At 39.2% G+C, this 27002-nt stretch overlaps 1 non-coding gene across 1 annotated transcript; it reads left to right on the top strand.

Annotated features, from left to right (window-relative positions):
* The first annotated feature begins 23887 nt into the window (after positions 1–23887).
* Positions 23888–23994, top strand: LOC122467473. The gene has a single exon (XR_006292981.1). It is a non-coding gene; the product is annotated as a U6 spliceosomal RNA (small nuclear RNA).
* Positions 23995–27002: the final 3008 nt, after the last annotated feature.

The raw sequence follows: 27002 nt of genomic DNA, 5'->3' as shown, positions 1-27002 counted from the left end.
TTAGCCCTTGGTGTTAAATGAATTTTTTAAGCCTGAGAGATGAGGGGAATGTGGGATTTGTGGTGACTTGACAGTGAACGTGAATGATGTTGAACCCAGAGCAACTATTAATATAAGGTCCTTTGCAGCTGAGAGTCCAGTGATAGAGGATGGACAGATGTCATAGCAGCAGACCTTACGGAAGGAGCTGAGTGTTGATTTACTACCCATGCCTACTTAAGTCTTGTTTGCTGTCATCTTTAGTAGTAGCAGATTATATTCCATTATTTTATTACCTCTCAGGGTCTATTTTCAAAGTAACGGCACAATCATTTAATGTTAACGGGTAACATCTTTCCTTTAGCTTTCTTTTAATCAAACCCAAGTCCATTATGGCATATTCAGAAAAAGAAAGAAAAAAGACATACTTTTCCAACATGGTCCTCAGTCGTGGTTAATTCTTTAGTAAAACTAGAGGGAGCATAAGAGGATGGGCTTGGCACATGACTTACTTAAATTTCTTGGCCAGTTATCACAGAGAGAACAAAATTCCACTACTGGGGAAATTCTTGATTTTGCGTTCTAAGAGCTAGTTTGCTGGAATGGGGTAACGTGTGGTAGTCCCGATTACTGTTTTAATCCTTTACATATAGAGATATTATAACTTTTATTCCATTCCATTTATTACAAGTTAGATAGGAGAAAATTCAAATTCTATTCATTCAGCAAGCATCATAGATGCTTAAGTCTTTTTTTTTTTTAATGTTTTATTCATTTTTGAATGAGACAGCACAAGCGGGGGAGGTGCAGGGAGAGAGGGGGACAGAGGGTCAGAAGCATTGTCCATACTGTCTGTGCAGTGCCCGACCAGAGACTCGAATTCACAAACCGTGAGATTGTGACTTGAGCCAAAGTCAGAAGCTCAAACGACTGAGCCAGCCGAGCGCCCCCGTGCTTATTCAAGTTTCTGATGTCCTTTTAGTTACTGTGCTGATTTTTCCTGCATTTATGTAAGATGAAGGGTCTTGAGCAAGCTGTTTTAGATCCATCTAAATCAGGAGACTGTTCCGTTTGCTAGAGCATCTAGAATTAAATCAGCCTCAACCTCCCCATGGAATGTCAGCTTCATGAGGGCAGTGATATTTCTCAGTTTTGTGTCCTCCTGCATCATTGCATGCACAGACTGCTATGTAGGAGATCATCAGTTAGATTTTTTTCTGTGTAGCACAGACTTGAGTCTCTTAGTTTGCCACTCGTCTGAACGCCACAAGCATTATACTTTCCTGAGAATAATTAGCAAAGCAGCCTCCTTCAATGATAGCATAAGAGAGTGGCTGAAAAAGGCATTTCCTCCTAGCTACACCCTTTTTAAAAACACTAAACCCTGCCATTCATAGAAGGGCCAATTAAAGATATTTCATATTTTCTTATCTGGAAATCAATTGTTTGGAACTCAACAGTCTAGGAGCATCAGTTGGACAAAGTGGACTTTCAGTGTCTTTTTGAAGTGGATATAAATTGTGCATCACAAAGGAGGTGGATAGTTAAGTCATGGGAAACAAAATTAACAGGACATTTAAAGAAGCCACGTTACTGCAAAGAACTCTTAAGCTAATTATCCTCAGCAAAGGACCTGCTGTTTGGCTCATAAAAGACAGTACCTCCTTCAAACAGGTATAGCAGGGTAGGGTAGTCTACTTAACAAGACCCTCTTATTTCTCTATGTGTCCACTCAGGAGGGATTTTAGAGATCTCATAAGAACCCAGATGTCTTTAAAATGTTACCCTATTTTTAAGAGATTGCCTGAAACATCATGGAAGACACTTGAGCTTAAAGACTAATCCTTTGTTGAAATACAGATATCCATGGGAAGAATGACATGTTACGCTGTTACCTGTCATTTGCACTTGATTGAAAGAAATGGCTAAAATCGCATTCTAAAAGGAGGGATGAAAGCAGAGACTACAAAATCCTTAGGTGCTCCAGGGAGAAAAGTGACTCGACTCTGAGGACCCAGTTCTCCCTGTGGCAAGCCTGTAGCTGGGTAAGCCTAAGCTCTGTCTGGGGCCAGATGGTCTACATTTCTTTTTTCTCGTTTCTTACCATGACTACCTGATTAGGTAGGATGGAAATTCCTTGCTTAGCTCTTTTTATCCTTATCTTAAAATGGCGTTCCTTAGAAAGCAAGTGTTAGGAAAGAGGGGAAATACTTGTAAACTTTATCTCTGTACGTTATGTGACTATCTAAAAGCTCCTCGACCTTTTCTCTTGCTCTTTCTCTCGCTTCCACTCTGTATCTATTGGTCGGTTACTTCACCACTCTTCAGAGAACCCAGCCCCAAGGACGTCATCCCAGAATTTACCTCACCCACTCGGCGCTCTGCCTTAAGGTCATTGGTCTTCGTATTCAACAAGGAAAGGAGAAAGGGAGTAGTAGTACGAGGGAAGATACGTCAACTCAACTTCCTTCAACTTGCCCAGGGATAACTTTCAAGAAATAGCCACCAATACTGCACCACCTTCTTGGACTTCCAACTCAAGGGTTTCCATTTATAATTCCTCAAACACAATGTTTGAGGGGAAGGGCATGTTCTTGGGTCTAATACTAGAGTCTGTAGTGACATTAATTGATGCCTCTAGTGCAGCAAAATGCAGCACAATGGATTCTTGTACAGTGAAGTGGTCAGGCATTGGGTGGTCACACTTTCCATCCAGGAGCATTCTTGAGCATGTTGACCTCCATCTTGGTAAAGGCATGCTCTTTTCTTTGGGCCACAAGCTTTTCTTTCAAATACACAGACCAGGTACCTCCATTTCCCCTCATCCCAGAAGAAACTCATCTTCCATGTACTTGCCAGCCTTTAATAGATGCCCCCACGGCTTTTTGCAAAAGGGCAATACTCTTCCCTTTCTTCAAAGTTGAGTCAAAGATCAGATGTAAATACATTATAATACAAAACTCTTGGTCTGGGTAGATGTAGATGGCTATAAGAATAATAACCATAAAGATTCTGGAAAATATTTGTAATTAGCCATGTGTTAGACTATGGTATGCAACCTAAAATATACTGGTGGGTTTTTGGAGAGTCAGAGAACCTAAAAGACATGTACTTCAATTGTAAGAAATTTATAGTTAATGTATAAATAACCTAAGTAGATGGTATCAATGATATTTCATAAGTGAAGTTCCAGTGAATGGTGACATGGGAGTTAAAGAAAAGAAAAGCATAACTTTTTTTCTAGCTAAGAATCTTATATACGTTGGGTGGGGGGAGAATTCTTGTCGGGCATTGAAATGTACACAATGCGGACATGAAGATATGGAGGAAGAGCCCTTTCAAGTGGAGGGTAAGTGTGAAAGAGAGCAAGGGGAGGAAAGGGATCCATGGGATATTGCCCACGTTGGTGTAGGTGTGAAGAGATATACAGTTATGAAGACGTGTTTAACCAAGATTTAGGGCTGCAGTGATAATAATCCAGCTGAAGAGTGCACTTGATGCATAGACAATGGGGGGAAGCAGGATATATTCAGCAGAGAGAACCATGAGAGGAATTTACTCTCACAAAACTCTGACAAAGAATTAGAAAGGGGGCAGAAATGAAAGCAGGTAGTCCAGTTAGGAGGCCATTTTAATAGCCTAGATAAGAACATGAACATACAGAATGTTGGATGCCAATACAGGAATACTTCCAAGATAGAATGGATGGTAAGCAGAAACGACAGTGGTGAGGCAGGTTGAAGGTGGAGTCACAAATAAGCCTGAGGCTGCTAAAAGAGAGAATGGAGTGCAGACTACCAATGGTAGAATCTTGGTGAATCCTGATCTTGATGAATGCTATATTGAGAAAGAAGGTGGAGAGAATCAAAGGGGTGTTCTTCCCGATCACGTAGTGTAAAACTTTGCACCAGTAACAAGGGTGTGTGAGCCCTTAGTACATAGTGTGTTTCCTCCAATCACACTTGCAAAAACAGCATTATAGTGTTTCAGTATCCACTCAATCCAATGCCAATGATCAGAGTGGTGGTTACATTAACGAGCTCAATTATTGAGATCTGGAAACTGAGAAATAGAATAAATCTTTCTTTTTTTTTTTCATAGAACAAATCTCAACCAGAATCGACCAGTATGATTTGGGTGGTAGCTAAATATAATCATGCAAATGTAAATATGGTTTTCTATAAACGTGGATATCTGCCACTTAACAATGCCAGGTCTGCATTGTCACCTGGTATTAAAACATTAAATATTTCCATAACATTAATTCAGCCTCTAAGCATGTAGATTTTCACTTGGGTTCTAAATAAATAAATAAATAAATAAATAACATAAATTAATACATTATAAAAGATATCTGTCAATTTTATTTCATTTCATTTATTTATTTTTTAAAAGTTTATTTATTCTGACAAAGAGATAGGGAGAGCACAAGCAGGGGAGGGGCAGAGAGGGAGCGAGAGAGAGAGAGAGAATCCCAAATAGGCTCTGCACCATTAGCATGGAGCCGATGAGGGGCTCGAACCATGAGATCATGACCTGAGCCAAAACCAATGGTCAGACACTTAACCACCTGAGTGACCCAGGAGCCCTAAAATATCTGGAAGTTTTAAAGCAGAACACAGACCGATGTGAATTCCCAACCAGTCCGACGTTGTAATCTAAAATGTGTCAATTCCAGGCACTTCAACAGTTAATCCTGTTGGACTTCACCACTGTTCTGTTCCTCTCACCAATAAAATCTATTCTTCTCAACTTTCCTTGCAATGTGTTTGGGTTCCTGTATCAAAACTTTAATTCTAAATAATAACATCGTAATTACAAAGCTAAAAGCCGCAATTGTCAACTCAACACAAACCAGATCATGTTGCTTTCAACAGAGATTTTAAAAAATCTGGTAATTTCATACTGAGGACAGAATATATCTACCTGAGTGACTGAAAATCACAGTGAGAGAAGAAGTAGGTAGATACAGAAGCGCAGATGTCCCTAGGTAAAAACTTCAGGTTCTATTTCTAGATTTCTTTCTTCTTTATGCTAATTCTTTGTAACAGGGCTAAGAGTCATTTTCTTTGATTGTGGATGGAGGGAATGACAAGGGATGAACCTCTTGAGATGACAGCCTGACAGCCTTTAAATCAAGGAGGATCTCTTTCTTAGCAAGCCCGAAGATTAAACAGACTAATGAATCAATGCTTTAGACCATCCACTCCTGGGAGAACACATCAGAGTCCCATCAACAATGGTCAGGTCAAGGCACATTCTTTCCTGTCAACGGGCAAGTCTTCTAATGTTGCATTGAAAGTCTGTTCCTCTCTGGAAAATTACTCTATTTAATGGAGACAGATGTCACTCCACATAATTTGGTATTTCGTTACCAGGAACCAAGAAGTAAGATCTTTTCAACCAACATAGAATTGAAAACAGTGTGGTTGTGTGTATTTTACATTCTGAAATCAGTTTCTTTCCTCCAATGATCAATTTTATTTTTAATAGAGAATTTTTATTCTACTCGTCTAAATGTTCCCATAAAAAAGCAGTATGCAAGGTGCCAGCTGCCTTCAGAGTTTCCTAGAGATGCCTTGATCTGTCACCATTCAGTGGATATGAATGTAAATTTTAAGAGACTTAAATCTTAAAGCTTTCAAGAGTTCTCTGAGTCATACTCCTTCTCACCTGCAATTTATATCTCTAGATTAATCATAATTTCTGATGCATTTCTTTTGAAGCTGTTAATTTTATTTGAGACAGTGGTATATGTGCAGAACATAGAGAAGCATAAATGCAGATTTTTTTTTCCTCCTCCACCAGGCAGTATTATTCTGGAATATAAAAGTATGTGAACATAGCAGTGAAGTTCCAAAGCAGATATTAGATTTTTATTCTAAAATGAATCTTGATGATGCATATCTTAATGAATAGGAGATATGAATTTCTTTTAATTAAACAATTCGTTATTTCAATTAAACAAATTTCATTTTGTTTCATTGCCATCCTTCAAGTATGGGCAACTTTTGTTTCCCACATTCTATTTCCTGTTGCTTCTCTGCTGACATTTTGCAAGCGAAGAGAGAAGCAAACTATGAGCGCACGTCACTTAGTTTTAATACAATATTAGTATCTGATCTCTGACTCATTAAATGACAAGGCTTGTCATCTTTGACTTGGTACTATTTAACATTGCAGGCCTGTCCCTGATAGCTCTAGTACATATTATTCCCTGAAACATTTGTGAGCAGTACGCATGACGGAATAAGAATTAGTTTAGCAGGGAAAATCAAAATGGTTTCATTTCTGGTGTGGAGATATATCATATTTCTAGATCACAACTATTGATTCTGGGGTCACCGTAAACCAATCTTCAAAAATTGCATTAGTTATTGACTTATCTATATTAACTTTTAAAAATGTGTTCTAATTTCAAAATTTAGATACGTAATCTACAATTTAAAAACAATTAAGCATTAGCAAAAATTGGCTTTTCATTTTGAAACTGTAAATGCTTTTAATGAATTGGTGCTTGGATACCGAGCTAGTTTAAAGTCACCAGAGGCCCAGGTCCTTTATTTCCTTGTTTAACCATGACAGGAACATTGAAAGAGTGGCTGAAAAACAAACAAACAAACAAACAAACAAACAAAACTCACCCTTTTCTCACGTCTCCATGGAGATTTATGTAAACCCAATGCATGCTTATTAAGTAGTAAGTTCTGTTAGAAATGCCAAAGAAGTCACGGCCTCTCCCCTCAAGGAACTTGTAATGTTGCAGGGTGATGTGAAAAAGACACAGGAAATAACTAAATAACGTATCCAAGGCAGCATATTAATAATGCATGATAGTACAGAGGAGATTATTTAAATAAAGACTGAGGAATTTAAAGTAAGGGAAACTTTGCCTTGTGCTTTGGTGGGTCAAGGAGGGAAGCTAGGTCCCCATGAATGTACTTGCTGAAGGAAATACACATGTAGGAGGGGTTAATTGAGGTGAGGGGGCTGATTGCAGTTTGGGGGCCTGGAAGGGCTTCTTGGGGAAGGGCCCAGTTGAGGGAAGATGCTGGAATTAAAAGTGACCTTTCTTGGGGCACCTGGGTGGCTCAGTGAGTTAAGTGTCCAACTTCAGCTCAGGTCATGGTCTCTCGGTTTGTGAGTTCCAGCCCTGCACTGGACTCTGCTGACAACTCAGGACCTGGAGCCTGTTTTGGATTCTGTGTCTCCCTCTCTCTCTGCTTTCTCCTGCTCGAGCTCTGTCTCTCTCTCAAAAATAAATAAACATAAAAAAATAAATTAAAAAAAGTGACCTTTCTTCTTTCCAGTCTGGAGGCTCTTTGACACTGGATCCCAGGAAAGTATTTATATGCTTCTTCTCTCTCATTCAGGTTGTTGCTTGTTTTTCTGGAAATCATGCTTTTCATGAATGCTCCTCCTATAGCTCCACAGGGTGGAGAAAGGATGTGCCTTGTAGAAAGCGATACAGACATAGGGGTCCCATGGGACATCTGCTGATCTTGGCACTTGAGCTTTCTGATTCTCTGGATACCCAAGAGATGATAGATGGTGGCCAACTGTTGGGCCATTGAGCTGAGCAGTGTTTGCTCCAAGTGTTTCCTTATTTCCGCAAAGTAGGCCTATGCTTAGCGGCCCAAGCAGCCATGACTGTCAATGCTGGTGACACCTGGCATGGGGTAGTGTCACAGTTGTAAGAGCTCTGGGAAGGAAGCACAGAGCTCTAGCTCCTTCTGAGATAGCCTGTCCTGATCCTTCATAGGCCTCCCCTTCTTTATAGAAAGTGAGCAAGTTGGGCTACAGTATCTCTAAGGTGCCCTCTAGCAATTATATCCTAGTATTTCATATTTGTTCCAAAGCTACAAACATTGGCGTAGCAAAGAATATTTTCCCAGTACAATACTTAATTCATGCTTAATGAAGAAATAAAAGAAAATCAAAGGCTTTACTAATGAATTTAAGATAGTCTCCTCCCTATGACTACCACCATTTGACCAGTGAAGCTTCTAAAACCCAGTTCGGTGATGTTACTCCACCCCCTTAGCCAGGGTCTTGCGGTATCCCCCCAGGGTTATCTAGTCCTTTGTGGCTGACTTTTCAGATGGACCTGTTGAGGTTCCAAATTCACCTGCAAGAAGAAGCAGCTGGGACTTTGAATCTGAGGCTCAAGACAGAACCTCAGACAGAGATAGGAATTTGGGGTTCTTAAAAAAATGGGACCCTCAAGACCTGACCTTAAATACTTCCTCTCCACTCCCTTCATAGTAGAATGAAACATTAAATAACCCATTGTATTCACCTAGTGAGTTAGTGGTAATACTCAGAAATCCAGATTTCTAGTCCCCCAACCTAGCCCACAGACAGTGCTTCCATTTAATTAGTCAAATTGATTGAAAACTTAATTACACATAATCCCACAGAAAAGGGAGTTATGATAATCACACATGCAAAGCTTTAGGGATGCAAAGTAGAGGAGGGCCAAGTTTGTGGTAGCCAAATGACTGGGAGAGAAGAATTCTCATCACAGCCATGCTCTCTTCATGGGGGAAGCACTTCATAAAGGAAAACGTTTTCACTGGAAGTGGTTTTTCTGCTGGTAACATTTTACAAAGTAGAATTAAAAACAGGAAAACAATGGGTGCCTGGGTGGCTAAGTCAGTTAAGCATCGACTCTTGATTTTGGCTCAAATCACAATCTTAAGGTTTGGGAGATCGAGCCCTGTGTCAGGCTCTGAGGTGCTGACAGTGCAGAGCCCGTTTGGGATTCTCTCTCTCCCTCTCTCTCTGCCCTTCCCTGCTTGCACTCTTTCTTTCTTTCTTTCTTTCTTTCTTTCTTTCTTTCTTTCTCTCAAAATAAATAAACTTTAAGAACGAAACAGGAAAGCAGGGTTGGAGGTTTTTATAAAAGGATCTAGATGAACACTTTTTTTTAAAACTTTGAATTTGCAAGCGAACTGGAGACAATTGATCTAGTTTGGAAATCCCCGGGCAAGGTGCAGTGCTGTCTTTGACGCCATTAGCAGATAAGCAGATATTCCTAAGTTCCGACATTCTTATGAGGCACTGGTGCTCCTACACTGGTATTTATTGGAAAGATTAGGGAGACAGTTTGAAACATCTTATAAATCAGAAATATGACTCTCGTAGGAAAGGAAGTGTGCTCGCAAATCTGAGGATTGGCATTCCCCACACCAAATATAAAATGAAAAAGAAGATAATAAAATAGAATAAAAAAATAAAATACTCTCTTGTCCCTCCCTTTTTTCATGTTAATACAAGCACACAGCAACAAAACAAAACCCCACAGTCTAAAGAAGCTCCTCCTCTGTTAATGACTTCATTTTAAAAAGGTTTTCAAATTGTGCTTTTCTTCTAAAATAATCATTGCCTATTTTTCTTGCAATGTTTCTGAAAGCCAAAAATTATATCACACGGGCTGCCTACCTGGTGGATCTGTGTAGAGAATGCCAAAATAACAAATTGGAAATTGGGTCAACATCATTAATCGATGCATTATTGTGAGGCATAACTCTAGTCAAACCACACACACACACACACACACACACACACACACATGAATATAACAATCGGTTGGCCCCATTCATGTGTTTCTTTTTTCTTTCTAAACACTGATTTAGCAAAATAAGTTTGCTTAAGCTTAAAATGATAACCAAGAAAAAAACTAACCTTAAAAAAACAGATTTGGGGTAGGATTCTTCTTCTATTATTAGCTTATTTCATTCTAAAGATAAGGAAAAATAATTAGAAGTAATAATTTCCCTAAAGTTAAATACAAAAATGATTAGTAAAGATTTAAGTGAAAAATAAATATAACTTTCAGTTCTCCACAATCTAGAGCTCATCAAATTCACAGCAGAGATAACTGAACATATCAAAGATTTTTAATTGGATTAGCCATTGATATAATCTCCTGAGTACATTCATTTGTCAGATGGAGGCTTTGTCTGTCAACTCTAAAGAAAATATTACCCTTGAAAATGTTGAGTTGGGAAGCATTTCAAAACTGTCCCTTATTCAATTGTAGCAGACTATTTTGACAAGCAAGTGCAGAGAGCATTTACAGACAATAAAGGGCCTTGCCTTTCTCCTTCTTTGGATGAAGGCAAAAGGAAGGAAGAAGATTGTAATTTGTCTCCAGGAACATTTGTTTTCCCAACAGGACATTAATTCTCTTTGAAACCAGTGGTGTATATATTGGGTATACGATGGGTTTGATGATGCTGATCATTCAGCCATTATGTTACATTCTCATCTATGACTCAAGATTCCAAAATATGTCAGTAGCTCTTGTCCAGAGGTGACATGTAATCTGGCAAGGTGGAATGACCATAAAGACCCCCCCATATAAATATGTATGTGTATATATATATATATATATATATACACATACATATATATATTTTTTTCCTTTCTCCTGAAAGAAACATTAACGTGGCCATTGGGACCAAGGAGTAGGCCACAGGACCCAGAGCTGAAGTTTCCAAATAAGAAAGAGGATATGTGTTGCCATCAGCATGCACCATGCCCTGAGAATCTGGACTATGTGTATGTCGACTGTCCCTGAAGAGGGAGGCTTTTCACAATGACACCAGTGTTGCCATCCCCAAAGTCCTCCCACTTCTCAGGCCATTGTATTAGTTTTCTATGCCGCGCGACAAATTACCACAAATTTAGTGGCTTCAAACAACACTTACTACTATTTTACAGGTTCTGTAGAGCAGAGGTCCAAGCACAGCATAGCTGGGTTCTCTACGCAGGGTCACGGAAGTCTAAAATCAAGACGTCTGTAGAACTGCATTCTTATCTGAAGCTCAAGGTCTTTTTTGTTAAACATTCATTCATGTTACTCAAAGAACTCAATCCCTTGCAGTTGGAGAACTGAGGTTTCTTGTCTGTCACCTGGGGATCTTTCTCAGCTACTAGCAGCTGGTCTTAGGTCGTATCCATGGAGCCCTCTTATAACACAGCGTCTTCTTTAATGCCAACAGGAGACGCTTGGGTCTGCTAAGAGAGAGTCTATAACGTAACTCAATCACAGGAGTGACTATCTCATAACCTTCGTCCTATAACATGATCCAGTCAAAACGAAAATATTCAGCCAGAATTCGGGCATCCAAAATTAATTATTACACTGGTCTCAACTGAGTCCAGTACTGAGGTGAAGGAACGAGGCTGCCAGTTATGGAGGTTACAGAAGAAAGCGTTGGTGATGAGATAAAATGAGGGTTGAGGTTTACCAATGGCTTATGACATGCCAGGCACTCATTCCATATACTGACTCCCATATCCCGCAACCCAAGGACATCTACCCCTGTTGATGTCCTTATGGGATGGCTAAGGAGATGGGGCGCAAAGAGAGAAAGTAATTTCCCGGGACCACATAGCTAATAAGCGGCAGGACAGGACACAACAGTAGGCAATCTGACTCCAGTCCTGCCTCTCAGAAAAAAGAAGTGCAACAAATCTCACACACCCCCAGGGTATGCATTCAAAAGGTTGCCTTGTCTTCTGCCTAAGGCAAGGAAATATCTCAATAATTCTTTGTTGATTAGAAACTATTTCAGATAAAAAGGACTCCTCTCATGCAAGAACAGATTTTAAATTGTAAGTTCCTGGCTAGTAGTAGAATGCAATCGTGGATCTCTTTGTACAGAAAGTTAGGGCTGTGCTGGGGCAGGGGTGACACTAAGGACAATGGATCAGAACCAAGAGGTTCAGAGTTTTGAACGGGGTTTACGGATGTTTGGCTTTTTTTTTTTTAATACTTAGTTAACCCTACTAATTTGGCTTTGGACTCTGCCCTGGCATCGTTTTAGGCTCCCCTGAATTTTATTCCGTCAGTGATCTTGTGGCTGTATATTTATTGTAGTTTATCATGTCTACTTAGTATAATGTCTGAAATGGGAACAAGGCAACAAGGCATGCCGTCGTGATTTATTTCTCTCTTGCAAAATTAGAAAAAAATTAGAACATTTTCTGTATGTGTCTTAAATGGTAAAATTCTGCTGAGGTATACAAATACAGTAACTATTGCGAGAGAGAATCCTGTAATAAAGTTATGACCACGTTTAAACCGTTAGTTTCATCCATGAACATATTAGTAGGAACTCCGAAATAGGTAACTAAATAGAGAAATAGACTGGCAGTTAAAACTAAAAGAAAATGAGTTAGCTAAATTCAGGACTGACATGATTTTTTTTTTTTTTGAAAAACACATGCTAAGAAAGTGTAAACAATACCACATTCTTATTTCATATTTCTTTTCTTATAGGAGTTTTTTTGTTGTAAGTAATCATAACACCAACTAAAGTATTATTTAAAACTACAATCTTTTTTAAAATTTTTAAAAAATGTTTATTTTTTGAGAGAGAGAGAACAAGTGGGGCAGGGGCATAGAGATGGGGACAGAGGATCCAAAGCAGGCTCTACGCTGACAGCGGTGAGCCCGATGGGGGACTCGAACCCGCGAAATGTGAGATCATGACCTGAGCTGAAGTCGGATGCTCAACCGACTGAGCCACCCAGGTACCCTTCAAGCTACAATCTTTACTCTTTATGGATCTTCTGTTTGCAAATTTGTCTACTTGCCAAAATGTATTTGTAACTCTAAAATCAGTATCTGTACACTTTCAGGGTCACATGCAAACTTGCACAGAGTGGGGGGCAGTCTGAGCCGCCTTACATATTTTCCCACCTGAAGTTGAACAAGGGTGTCCTGCCTTTACATCCCACTCTCTTACAGCAAACAAGCTTCCTTCTCCTGGTATTTTCAGTGCCATGTTGTTTGCATTTTTTAAAAGTTTTGTGGATTTCACTGTTGAAAATAGCTCCTGCAGCAGGTTCAGTGTTGATGAATCAACAATATCTATCATTTAAGGTGTCTTTAAACCAAAACATACATAAAACAAGATTATGTGTTGATCCGGTGATGAAAATTTTGTGACCAGAAGCTCATGGGAACCTAACCTTTCCCTTAAGAGCAATGGTTCAGTGTTTGTGATATCTTTATAGAACATAGCTACTATGAATTACAAGAATTGATTGTAATTCTAATGTTTAGTTATTTACTTCATTGGCCAATGAGTCCTTCAATTTGTGTGAAATTTTTACAACTAGTGGATGATTTAAAAATTGAATATCCATTTTGTTACTTGAAAGCTAGGAGAAGGAACACTCCCAAGTCATGCACAACAACATCCATGAGATATCATCTTTAATCCAGAAACAATAAAGAATATATGGTATATATTCAATATAAGGAAAAAATTAAATTATTAGGTATATATATATATATACATATATATATATATATATATATATATATATATATATATACACATACCACACTCAAAATATCTCATTCCCCTCTTGTCCCTAATAGAAAATGAATCCCGGGGCGCCTCGGTGGCGCAGTCGGTTAAACATCCGACTTCAGCCAGGTCACGATCTCGTGGTCCGTGAGTTCGAGCCCCACGTCGGGCTCTGGGCTGATGGCTCAGAGCCTGGAGCCTGTTTCCGATTCTGTGTCTCCCTCTCTCTCTGCCCCTCCCCCGTTCATGCTCTGTCTCTCTCTGTCCCAAAAATAAATAAACGTTGAAAAAAAAATAAAAAAAAAAAAGAAAATGAATCCCAATTTAATGTAAGATACAGCAATTGTTTTTTTTAAATTTTTTAAATGTTTACTTATTTTTGAGAGATAGACAGAGTGTGAGTAGAGGAGGTGCAAAGAGAGAGGGAGACACAGAACTCGAGGCAGGCTCCAGGCTCTGAGCTGTTAGCACAGAGCCTGATGCAGGGCTCAAACTCACGGACTCACGGATCATGAGATCATGACCTGAGCCGAAGTAGGCCGCCCAACGAACTGAGCCACCCAGGCACCCCTAAGATACTGCAGTTTTAAAAGTAGTAGAAATCCTGATGGTCTGCGAAATTTCTGTTCCTATACTATAATGCCAACTCAAAATTAAATGACTCTGTTCTCATAATCAAACTGTCATGATAATTATTTACTTTTTGGGAAAAGCTTCATATTTATTCTTATACCTCATAGTATCATCCTACAATGGTGATGTTAACCTTTGATTGAATATTGACTTTCGACCCTCCAACCATTTAGTAATCCACATGTGGCTACACTGTCTATTCAAGTGAATTTATACCTTGATCCCATTTGCGCTTAAGATAAGAGATACCATCTAGTACCTGCAGATAATACACGTAAGTCTTACAGTAATTTGAAAGTTCAACATAGCTGGTTAATATTTGTACCAGTTTCTTCTACTTTTAAAACAATACATGTCTATCTCGCCAACTCATCCATTTAACAGGGATTGCTGAGCACCTATTTTGCCGTGCTAAGAAATGTGCCCGGAACTGAGGACCAAATCACATTATGAGGGACGGTTCCTGCCTTTGGGAAGACTGCAGTCTGGTGAACTGGCGAGAAAAGGTCTTATCCAATTTTGTCATTATGGTGCCTCTCAAAGTATCTGCTTTATCTTAAAAATAGGAAAAAGAAAAACAACATTAAAAACCAGTACTGTAGGACCAATGCAAGCAGAGTTACAATGTGGCTGCATGAGACATTTCATTGTACAAGTTCTGCCTCGTACAAATTGTGGTAAAAGGCCTACAGTTATTGTCTCCATGTGTACTTGAAATAAACATTTACAAATATTCATCAGCCCTGAATGTGTATTTTTTATGCTTCTACCATTTAGAAGAATAAAGGAATTTATTACGATGATTTCGTAGCTAAGGGGTTAATTCTAGAAACTTTCTCCTCAATCTAAGAGAAGTAAACCTTTGTAACAATACCTGGAGAGGGGAGGAAAAACATTCTTATTCATTAGTAGGAAAAAGTGAGTGTTCTAACACATTGAAACACTCCCATAAATGTCGATGTTCCCTTTCCCCCAAAATATTGGCGGCTCTGGTACAGATCCGTGTAATGAATGAATGCCATCTCATATCTCTCTCTCAAATACTATCCGTCATGGACTAGTGAGGCCATGTGTAAATGATAACTTATCACTACTTTATTGTTTATAAAGTGGTTCCATGCACAATTTATTCTTTACAATTGTTTTAGTCCTTTCAGGATGCTACAATAAATATAATGCAGACTAGGTAGCTTATAAAAAACAGAAATATATTTCTCACAATTACGGAGGCTGGGAAGTCCAAAATCAAGGTGTTAGAAGATTCAGTGTCTGGTCCTCGCATAGCAAGAAAGGTGAGGAAACTCTCTGTGATCTCTTTTTGTAAAGGCACAAACCCCATCCATGAGGACCCCACCCTCATGACTAGATCACCTCCCAAAGGCCCCACCTCCAAAACCCATCACCTTGGGGATTGAGTTTGGGGGTAGACGAATACAAATACGAATACGAATTTGGGGGTAGACACAGACATTCAGTCTGTGGCAATAGCTATCTTATGAGTCTGAGCTTTCTATCCCTTTGTAAAGGTCAGGATAATGAGAGTCTGAGTTTTATGCCATCGGCTCAAGTGGTTCAATTAGCAAGATCTGAATTATGCTCAATTCTAGATTTTTCCATTTGACATTTGTGGCTTTTTTAGTCCACGTACATGCCGACTCTCATCACTCTGGTGGAAATCATTAATCATCTGTTGGGCTCAAAACTTCTTATATCTCAGAGTATCATATAAATAATCCAAGTAATACTCAGCCAACCAGTGGTAAAGCATGACCAGGCTATTGATTGGTGTCTCTTGTCTGCACATTCCAACTGTCCCCATTCCAGGCTTTCTGGGTCCTCCTGTTCTCACACCCCTATCTCAGCTCTTATCCCCCACCTGAGAGACTCATATCCCTTTCTGGTGCACAATCTGGCATCAGTCTCTAGAATGAGGTCCCTGAGCTACAAGTATCTCATTCTGGTCCAAAAGACAGCACACACATCCCCAAATACACTTCAGGAGATAAAGTCAGACAAGCCCGAGGAATGCAGAATTTGTGATGATACCTCACAACAACACAGAATAAGGAGAATTCTGGACATTATAATTTCGGAATGACTTCATGTCCATTTCACTTCTGAGCGCTCAAATCTTAGGGTTTCATGGAGAAAGATTTTTACCTTTTTAAGCAGCAGCAACATGCACACTCAACAAATAAAACAAACAGAACAAGAACATTTTTTTTTTTTTTGCTTCTTGAACGAACAAGGTGATGATAAGAATAGGGGCATATGCTAAAACATAAATTCAATGAGGACGGGACAGTTTGTTTGCTTTGGCTGTTTGTTTGCTGTAACCAGGAGCCAACAGCATTGCCTGGCTTACAGCAAGCGTTCAATACATATTTGTTGAAAAAAAATAACAACAACAAGCCAATTCAACTACCTTACGTAGAATTAGTGCCCACTTTCCACCACAACCTTGTCGTGGCAAACCGACAAAGTTAAATCAACAACAAAGATGTATATTTTATAATGAGCTTCCCATATACTATTTTGGGGATTCTTTTAACCTTCATCAGGAATCTGATAGAAATATTATGTCCTTTAGGAGATGAGGTAACTAAGATACAGACATTTCATGTCCAGGAGGTAAAGAAAAACATCAACGTGATGTGGAAAAAAAAGATACATAAAAAATACATGTAGATATATTGACACGAATGCAATGTTATTCACATCACACTAGGGAGTTACATTTCTCTCTCATCTTGTTGCCTTAGAATGCAGAAAATGCAAAAGACCATTTCCGTCGTTCAGAACCCAGATGAGTTCTATGGGCTCCCCTGAGAAGCTGAGTCCCATAACCAACCATAGCCTCCTGGGCTTTTGGTCCCTTGTTCAAAGAAATGTGCTTTTTCACAGCCTGATTCCCTGTCTTTGCACCCTGGCTTGCATTTCCCTCCAGATATGTGATCTGTTGAAGTCAGTTGTACATCCTTTCTCTGGTATGATTCTCACTACCATCAAGGAGGGTTTTATCCACGACTAAACAGAGGTGCAGGGCCACTGGCCCTGAGTCATCCTACAAGTCAGGTGCAGGATCAGAAACACCATCTTGGATTCTTCCCCCCTCGCAAGCCTTTTCACCGATCTCATTCAGTTATAAAGTACAACCTTTCACGCCCAAACCTGGGTGGAAACTGCGCTCGATGCAAATTAATATTGTAGTAAACTCGCATCTGTGAAAATGCAGTTTTCACAATTGCAAACCCCTAACTGCGGTAGACGGTGTTGTACGCAAGTAACAATGCAGGTGAAGCAAAACATCGCTATAAGTTACCTATTGCATGTACCTAAATGTCAAACGAAGTCGCACAAAGAATATTACTGCTATAAAAAATAACATTCCCTGCAAGACATGTGTATACATATAGGTTGCATGCGTACGGTCTGGAATGTAGCTATTGCAGGCTAAAATTATGTGACGGACGTAGATGTTTTCTCTTCCTTTTCTTTGCTCTATAATTCTATTAATCCAGGTGGTCCTCAGAGTTTGTGAGAGTCATTAATGGCTGTTGATTGTCATTCACAGAACTGGACCATAGTACCTCCAACTTGTATAGGAGGTAAGTCATACTCCTGGGGAATAAGTGAATTCTATCATGTAACAGATAATCACAAAGACAGTTATGGATAAGTCACAAAAACACATTGACTTGTCTTGTCCTCAATTCAAAATGATTATACAAAAAAAAGAGAACATCTTATTAAATTGGAAATTTTGTTGAAAATCAGCCTGGGAAAATACGACAGCAAAACCAATACATTGAAGGACCCAGATTAAAGTAGTTCTAGAAGTAACTGAACATATCCCAATTTCATCCTTAACAGTTTTTTACTAAAACTAACAATGATTGCAGTGAATAATTAGCCTTTGTGTCTCTTCACACTTCTGCAAGTTGAATTTATAGTTTTAACACACAGACTTTTCAAAGAAAGGAATGTTTGTTTGACCTACCTGTGTGTCTTGAAATATGTATTTAGCACAGCTGTTCTTGTGTGTTAAACTCATCACAAAATGCAGCTTTAACGTAACCCACCATTGATCTGCAGTAAGTGGAAACAAACTCTCTCCTTAATTAGTATCATCCAATCCCTTTTTTAGATTTCTACAGAACACACACTGTGAACTGTTTAATGGACTATTATTTAGAAAAGTGGCAAAGAGTGCACACACACACACACACACACACACACAAAGGCATAGGGAAAATGAAAACCAGCCGTGTCAATGAAAAATACGTTGTGAAATAATGGGAAAAGAAGATGTTTCGTTAAGATGAGCCTTCTTGGCATTTCACTGTAGAGATGAATGGCGCCCCAATTACTGCCAACAATGGATACGGAGATACTGAGATTCATTACCTTCAACACCCTTAACTGTCTACCAGTGAATTCGCTTATCTGCTCCTTTTTCCACAGAACCTGCGTGGAGGGGGGAGGAATAAACAAAGAAGTGAGTGGAGTAAATGTGTCACAAATTACCACAAACACACTGTGACTCAATGCACTTTTCATTTCTCTCCTCATTAACTGTGCCTTGCTCAAAATGAGCGACTGGGTCCAAACATAATCAAGTCCCACAGATAACAATTGACTTGACTGCTGGGGCAGTCACCACCTCCTAGCTACTGGGAAATAAATTCAGAAATAAAATGAGTTAAAATAAAATTCACTCTGCTCTCTTTTCGGCGCTGAGATAATTTGAAGACCATCAAGGCCCAAAGACACAATCCATCTCCCTGTGAAAAAGAAGGCCTCCGTGCCACCGCCAATAAGGCATGCCTTTAGTGTTATCAAGAGTGAGTATAATTACACAGGGAAGAGGCCATCAAAGTGTCTTGGGCACTGGTATTTTTTTCCTGAGGTCTTTATCCACAGTGCTACCTGAAATAAAAAAAGAAGTCGTATGAGGGAGCCAGGGAGCAGGGAGGGAGGATGGAAAGAAAAAAAAAAAATAACCGCTCAGATGGGCATAACTGACCTGTAAGTAGGGGAGTACGTTCAAATGCGAACACGCGGATAAAAGCCTGGCTGTTGCTGCTGCTGTATCTTATTTTAAAACAAGAAAGACTGGTTTGAAGAATTTTCGAACTTGTGTGTGTAGACTCCTGTGGACCTGGTCTTATCAAAGCAGCGATTCCCCAGCAAAGCTGTGGAAGGGCTTCTTTCCTGTTGCAGAGATTTTCGTGCTAGCCAGGATACTTTATTTCCCTCTAAAGCAGAACGGAGTGCTTGTAGGAGATTCAGTCACTCGAGGAAGTTGGGGGCTTGCCTCTTGGGAAGAGAAATGCAGGTATGAAAGCTTTCGGGTTTTGCACAGAGGAAATGGAAGGGATTCACGAAATGTGTTTCAAATTAAGACTAAACCCACACTGCCAACAGATGACTCTGAGTCTCCCTTTATTCCATCTGAAATTTTACTTTCCGCTTTAACTTCATGGTGGTGCTCCCCGCGTCCCAGCCCCTGCGGCCCCCTTTCCGGCACCAGAGATGCTGAATCTTGCCTCTCGCTCCCACTCTGTCCTGGAATCTGGATTGCCTGTTCTTGGGTTCCTTTCCCTCTTCTGTTCTTGAACCTAGCTCATCTTGGAAGCCAAAAGCCTAAAGCCTACTTTCTTTACCCTCACTGAGGTTATTTCTCTGAACTGGACGTTAGATTGAATACAGATGACGTGAGTTCCTGATCATTCTGGGAGTGACTGAAACGAAACAGAGAAAGTCATTTATACATGACATCGTGTCATTAGTCTAAGAGGTAGCAGGGCAGTTTGCCAGGTGAAACCAAGTTTCTGGTATGTCAATGACTGAAACCTCCTTGAGCAGCGTCCGTGCTTCTAGAGTGTATGGTGAGTTTCATCTCTGCCGTAAGTTACCATCTTGCCAGCAGTTTCATTTTTTATGTCCCATATCTCGGTGCCAGGTGCATGTGACACAGGAGATGAAAAATAAAGGAATAAATTGAGGGCAACCTCTATGTCAGCAGCAGAGTGCTTCTCAAACATGGTGACTTTCAGAATCACCTTGAGGGCTTATGAAGAACATGGAGTGAAATTCTCTGCTCTAATGCTAATCTCAGGCTTCTGAAACATACTACCTTCCCTGGTCAGTTATCCGCTGCATCCTGCTGGCTCTGGTGACAACTGCTTGGCTGATAGTGAGCAGAAGAGTTGGGTTGGTCTTCTCTTTATCCCAATATACATTCGATGGTGGCATCTATACATACAAGCACTGGAGAGAGAGCAGAAAACAAACTCAGAAGAGCTGGGTTTGAAAAGTGGGCAGAGGTAAAGTGTGAACAAGATGCCTGAGTACTGGCCATGACAGGTGGAAGATTTATCTAAAGTCTGATGAGAGACAATTGTATTTACTCAGAATCGTATGCACTTATAGTTTTCCTTACATTTGCAATGATTGAATACCTTTAAATGCCAGCCATCTTAAGCTATAGTAAAATCCCCATTGATGGGATTGTGATAGGATAATTGGCTCATTCCTGTTTCATAACCTGACAGCTGGAAATGGACATATGCAAAACATTTACAATATACCCATTCTACAGAAAACAAGACTTATGGTCAAAGAAGGTGAAAACAGTCGTCACATAACTTCCATGTGGCAAAGTTGAAGTCATGCTTGTCTGGCTGTTTGTGTACCCCCACCGTCATGTATTGCCTTGTTTTGTCTTGATACCTCCTCTGGTTGATGGATGATGTCATGCATTGACCAAAAAGGTTTCAGCTGGGAAAAGGCCCGTGAAATCCAGAGGGACCATCCAGTAGAGAGGCCAACAAAATAGCGTGTGGCAACCTTCCAAAATTCCACCCCAAAAATGGAGCGTTTTAATTTATACCACTTAAAGGTACTCTAAGAAGAACATTAACTCGGACCAATGCTGCCAGACAGCTCTATGCTTTATAATACTGTGAAGATTCTAGCAGTTCTTTTTAGAATTAGGTGCTAGAGTTGGAGGGAAAAAAAAAGCCTATCTCACTACATTTTTATTCAAATAATACATAGAAATTTTGAACAACTCTGAAATTTAGTGGCACGCAGTTATAAATCCAGTGAGCTAAACCATGCTGGTTTTCATTATACTTCCATTTAATTTTCTAATTAATCTCAGAAAACATTAATTAATTTTGTCTTTTCCACAGTTGGCCTGGCACCCTTGGGCCTGAAACACACAAATATTGCTGGCCTCGAGCAGTAGTAATCAAAATTTCTAATTTGTTTGAGCACGCCACTGTCTTTCTCCTTACTTCTTTCTCTGACGGGTACTTTAAGAATCCTTTAACCCCTTGGCTTTAGATTTTCTACGAATTCATGAATGAAAAAATCAGTAGATATCTCAGGCCAAAGAGATATGATAAGACAGAAATAAAGCAGGTCGAAGTTTTGATACAGAGACAAGAGTCGGATTCTGTGCTGGGGAATTACTTGTTTACGTTCCGGAGTCATCGTGATCTGGTGCCATTTTGAGTGTGGCATTACCCTGACATCTGCCCAGTGATCCCTCAGGATTGACTGCCTGACTCATCACATAGTGTTTGCAATGTTAACTCACAATGAAGTACGTGTAGAACCACAGAAAAACGGACACCCCTAAATGCCAAAAGCGTTAGAGTGGTTAGTTGCCTCTTACCTTTTTCCAGCAAAAGAATATATCTCATAATTTCACTTTTTGCCAAAGCAACAACAAACAAACAAGCAAACAAACAAACAGGAGAGCACAGGCGATTTCCATGTGTCAGGGAGTCCAATTTTGGAAGCAACGAGAGAAGAGTGTGTTACATAAATGCTAAAATGCAGTGGGAAGTGACTTTTGGGAAAGATATTTGAGCTGTAACGCCAAAACATCATTTAAAATGAGTAATTTGTCTCTGTTGACTACAAAGGGCATTTAGGCTTTCTATATTTTATAATGTATATGTTGAAGTAGTCATCATGCCGTTCTACTGAAAATGCCTTCGAAATTTTATTGTGAAATATACCAATAAAATGTTTGTACTGTATACTTAAAAACAATAATAATAAAATTAATGCCCTTGGACCCACAACCGAGATTCGGAAACAAAACATTTTCTGTCCTTAGCAATTCCCTCTGTGCTGTCATCAAGAGTAGGTCCCTCTTTCTCAGAGAGATAATTATAATATTATCTTGAATTTGTGCCAATTCTTTGCTTTTTCATTCTGGTTATATTCATATACCTGTATCCTCAAGCACTACTTTATTTACTTTCACCTGTTTTAGAGCTTTTTAATCAGTAACTGTGCCATACTAAATTCCCCTTTTTCAATATTATGCTTTTCAGATCCATTCATATTAATGGATGGACAGTAATTCACTGATTTTGACAGCTGCACTTCATTATGTGAATATAGTAACATTTAGTTGTCCATTGTCATTACTTAAGGTTATTGGCTGTTTCCAGGATTTATTATTATTATTATTATACATATTTTATTTTATTTTATTTTATTTTATTTTATTTTATTTTATTTTTAGAAAGAGAGAGCACACGAGTAAGTGGGAGGGGCAGAAGGAGAGAGAGAGTCTTAAGCAGACTCCATGCTCAGCACAGACCCCAACACAAGGCTCAATCCCATGACCTTGGGATCATGACCCAAGCCAGTAAACAAGAGCCAGATGCTCCACCGACTGAGCCACCCAGGTATCCTTCAAAGATTTATCATTATGAAGAATGTTGCTATGGACATTTTCAAAAGCATCATTTGGTTCACTTGTGCAACCAGGTAGGATTGGACTTGGGGATTGAAAGGTACGCTCATGTTCAGCTTTAAATGGTAATGACAAACATTTTGCCAAAAGGTGTATCAGTTTACCCTCTTACCAGTAGTGAAGTTTCTGATATTTCACATCCTACTCCATGTCGGATATAAACTGATTTAAAAAATTTTTTTAAATGTTTATGTATTTTTGAGAGAGAGAGAGAGAGAGAGAGAGAGTGAGCTGGGGACGAGCAGAGAGAGGGAGACACAGAATCCAAAGCAGGCTCCAGGCTCTGAGCTGTCAGCACAGAGCCTGACACAAGGCTTGAACTCATGAACCACAAGATCATGACCACAAGATCATGACCTGAGCCGGGGTTGGATGCTTAACTGACTGAGCCACCTAGGCGTCCTGGATATAAACTGATTTTTTAAGAAAATATTTGACAATTCAGTGGGTGGGAAAATGTATCTTATTGTAGTTAAAATTTGTATTTCCATGATTCCAAATAAGATTGAGGCTCTTTCCATGTATTTAAGAGCCTTTTTATATATCTTCAGTGAAATGTCCTTCCACGGCATTTGTCTTAATTTAAAAAGTCGATTTGTTTTTCTCTTTTTGATAACATTAGGAGTTCTTTACTTTTTCTGAATACTACTCCCTTGTCAGTTATATGGATTAGCAATATCTTCTCCCGTTTAATGGCTTATCTTTTCACCACGATCGTGGCCTTTTTTATAAATAGAAATTTGCAGTATTAAAAGATTTAAATTTATCAATTTTTATTACAATTCCCACTTCTTATGGCATGAATTCTTCTTTGTATTGAGGTCATAAAGATTCTCCTAAAATGTCATCTTAAAGTTTTAATTATTTGGCTTTTGCTTCTAAGCCTTTAATCAACCTGAAATCGATTTTGATGTGTGGTTTCAGGTGGGAATCCAATTTCACTTTCTCCTATATGGGTAACCGACTTGCAAGTTAACAAGTTAGTTTCCGTTCTACTGACGGAGAACGTGAAACTCCAAGACAGAGACAGAGGAGATCTCGTTTGTTATAGCTGATAGAAGTAGCCAGACTGTTGTCATTTTTGTGTAGGCTCTCCAAGCCCCATTCCCACAGGGCAGGGGATGCCCGAACGCGAATTGTGTTATAGGAGAGGAAACCCGCGCTCGCTTTGGCAGCGCATATACTAAAATTGGACCCATACAGAGAAGATTAGCGTAGCCCCTGAGCAAGGATGACGCACAAATTCGTGAAGCGTTCCATATTTAAAAAACAAACAAACAAACAAACAAAGAGAGAGAGAGAGAGGAAACCCAAGCTTAAGGCACTCAAGTCTTTTTTTTTTTTTAAGTTTATTTATTTATTTTGAGAGAAAGAGAGAGTGAGCATGTGTGAGTGGGGGAGGAGCAGAGAGAGAGAGAGAGACAGACAAAGAAACAGAGAGAGAATCCCAAGCAGCTCCGTGCTGTCACTGTGGAGCCCAGCACGGGGCTCGAACTTACAAACCATGAGATCATGACCTGAGTGAAACGGGGAGTCAGATGCTCCACCGACTGAGCCACCTAGGCGCCCCTCAAATCGTTCATGATGGGCAATGAGCCTATCTGAAGTTTGCCCCAAAAGGAAATATTGTCTTTTTCGCATTAAATTCATTGACTTTTTGGGTTTCAATGGATATCTTTAAATATTAAATCCTGTACATAAGATGCATCTCAGTTTATTCCAATCTTTCTTTTTGTCTTAATAAAGTTTTCAAATTTTATCCATAAAGACCATGGCTATTTTTGTTCAGTTAGTGCCTGGACAATGTACATATTACTCATTTGTTCTTATACATCAGATATTCGTTTCTGTAATATTTTGCCTTTGGTACTTCTGTCATAAAGGAACACTATTGGTTTCACTGCTGACTTCAAATCCAACAACCATGCCCATCTCTGATTTTTCCAACAAGCTTTCTGTTGACTTTGTTAGGTTTTCTGTGGTAATTATACCATCTGCTGTTAGGCTAGTTTTATTTTTTTTTTTCAACAGAAGGGCGATTTTATTTCGTTCTTTCTTGGTTTTTATTCCTCTTTTCTTTTTTAACCTGTATTACAGCACTCCTCAGCTTCAAACTTTACAATAACTCATTTTACTCAGATCAAAGCCAATCTCCCTACAATGCCTGGGAGGCCTAAGGTGGCCTCCTTACGCCTCTGAACTCGCCAGCTGCTCTCCATACTGGTTCCTTTGCTCCAGGCTGACTCAACACCTTACTATTCCAGAGCCTTGCCAGATACAGCTTGCCTCCAGGGCCTCTCCAGGATCAAGTGCTATTTGCATGAGCTGGGAGTCAGTGGCTTCCTCCCACTTTACAACCTAAGCATCGCACTTGCCTTCTCTTGTCCAGATTTTGCTTTACACTTAATTTTATGTCTGCCTGGAAACTTCTTGCCTCAAATATCTGCATGGCTTAATCCCTCACTCCTTTCAGGTCTTTGCTTAGATATTTCTTTGTCAGAACATTTAAAATGAACACTACTTGCCTACACAAGCACTTTCTAGCCATCTTTCTCCACCCCCAGGTCTATTGAAAAATAATTGACATAAAACATTATGTAAGTTTAAGGTGCACCATGTGATGATTTGATACGAGTATATTATGACACGCTATTATAATTAGGTCTCTTAGCACATCCTTCACCCCATCTAATTACAAACTTTTTGTTGTAATGGGAGAACATGAGAGCTCTATCCTCATAGCAACCTTTAAGCATATGGTACAGTATGGTTAATTATAGTCACCACCTTGTACATTGGGTCCCTAGAACGTATCTTCTACCTGGATGTTTGTACCTTTTGACCAATATCTGCCTATTTTCCCCACCCCTCTGCTCCTGGCAACCACCATTCTGCTCTCTGCTTCTATGAGTTTGATGTTTTTATATTCTGTACGTAAGTGAAATCATACAGTATTTGTCTTTCTCTGTCTGACTTATTTCACTTAGCATAATGTCCTCAGGGTCCATCCATGCTGTCACAAATGACAGCATTTTCTTCTTTTTTATGGCCGAATATTACTCCATTATGTATATATATCATTGTGTGTACACACACACACACACACACACACCACATCTGCTTTATATATTCATCCATTGATGGATAGTTAGGTTTTTTCCATGTCTTGGCTATTGTAAATAACGCCACAATGAACATGAGAGTACAGACATTTCTTTGATATGGTGATTTCATTTTTCTCTGTGCATACTTAGAAGTGAGATTGCTGAATCATACGGTAGTTCTGTTTTGAATTTTTAAAGAAATCCTTATACTATTTTCCATAGTGGCTGCATGAATTTACATTCCCACCAATGGTACACAACAGTTCACGTTTCTCCACATACTCTCCAATATTTGTTATTTCTTGTCTTTTTGATAATAGCTATTCTAACAGATATGAAGTAATACCTTGTTTTGATTTGCTTTTTCCTCATGATTTAGTGATGTTAAGTACCTTTTCATATACTTATCAGGCATGTCTTTGGAAAAATGTGTATTTAACTTCTCTTCCCAGTTTTTAACTGGGCTTTCTGGTTTTGCCATTGAACTATATGAGTTCCTTACAGATTTTGGGTATTAATCCTTTATCAGATATATGGTTTGCAAATATCTTTTGCTGTTTCATACGCTTTTCAATTTGTTCATTATTTATGTGGCTGTGTAGTGGCTTTTTATTTTGATATAGGTCCACTTTTAAATTTTTGCTTTTGTTGCTTGTGCTTTTGGTGTCATTTCCAAAAACCCGTGGACATGACTGACATCAAGGAGTGTGTTTCCTGTGTTTTCTTCTAGGAATTTTACAATTTCGTGCCTGTGCTTAAGTCCTTAATGCATTTCCAGTTAATGTTTGCCAGCGGTGTAAGGCAGCAAATACCATTCTTTTGCACGTGGATATCCAGTTTTCCCAGCACCATTTATTGAATAGACAATCCTTACACAATAGTGTATCAATATACTATTGAGTATTCTTGGTTCTGTTCTCAAATATTAGTTGACTATATATACTAGAATTTATTTCTGGGCTCTTGATTCTGTTTCCTTGATCTGTGTCTCCAACTTTGTTCTTCCTCAAGATTGCTTTGGATATTTGGGGTCTCTTGTGATTCCATGTGAATTTTAGGATTTTTTTTTTCTTTCTATGAAAAATGCCATTGAAATTTTGATGGGGGTTGCATTGACTCTGTAAGTGGTGTTGGATAGCATGGACATTTTAACAATATTAACGCTCATAA

This window comes from Prionailurus bengalensis, chromosome A3, assembly GCF_016509475.1.
Source record: "Prionailurus bengalensis isolate Pbe53 chromosome A3, Fcat_Pben_1.1_paternal_pri, whole genome shotgun sequence".
NCBI lineage: Eukaryota > Metazoa > Chordata > Mammalia > Carnivora > Felidae > Prionailurus > Prionailurus bengalensis.
This window is presented reverse-complemented; position numbering and strand designations above follow the sequence as displayed.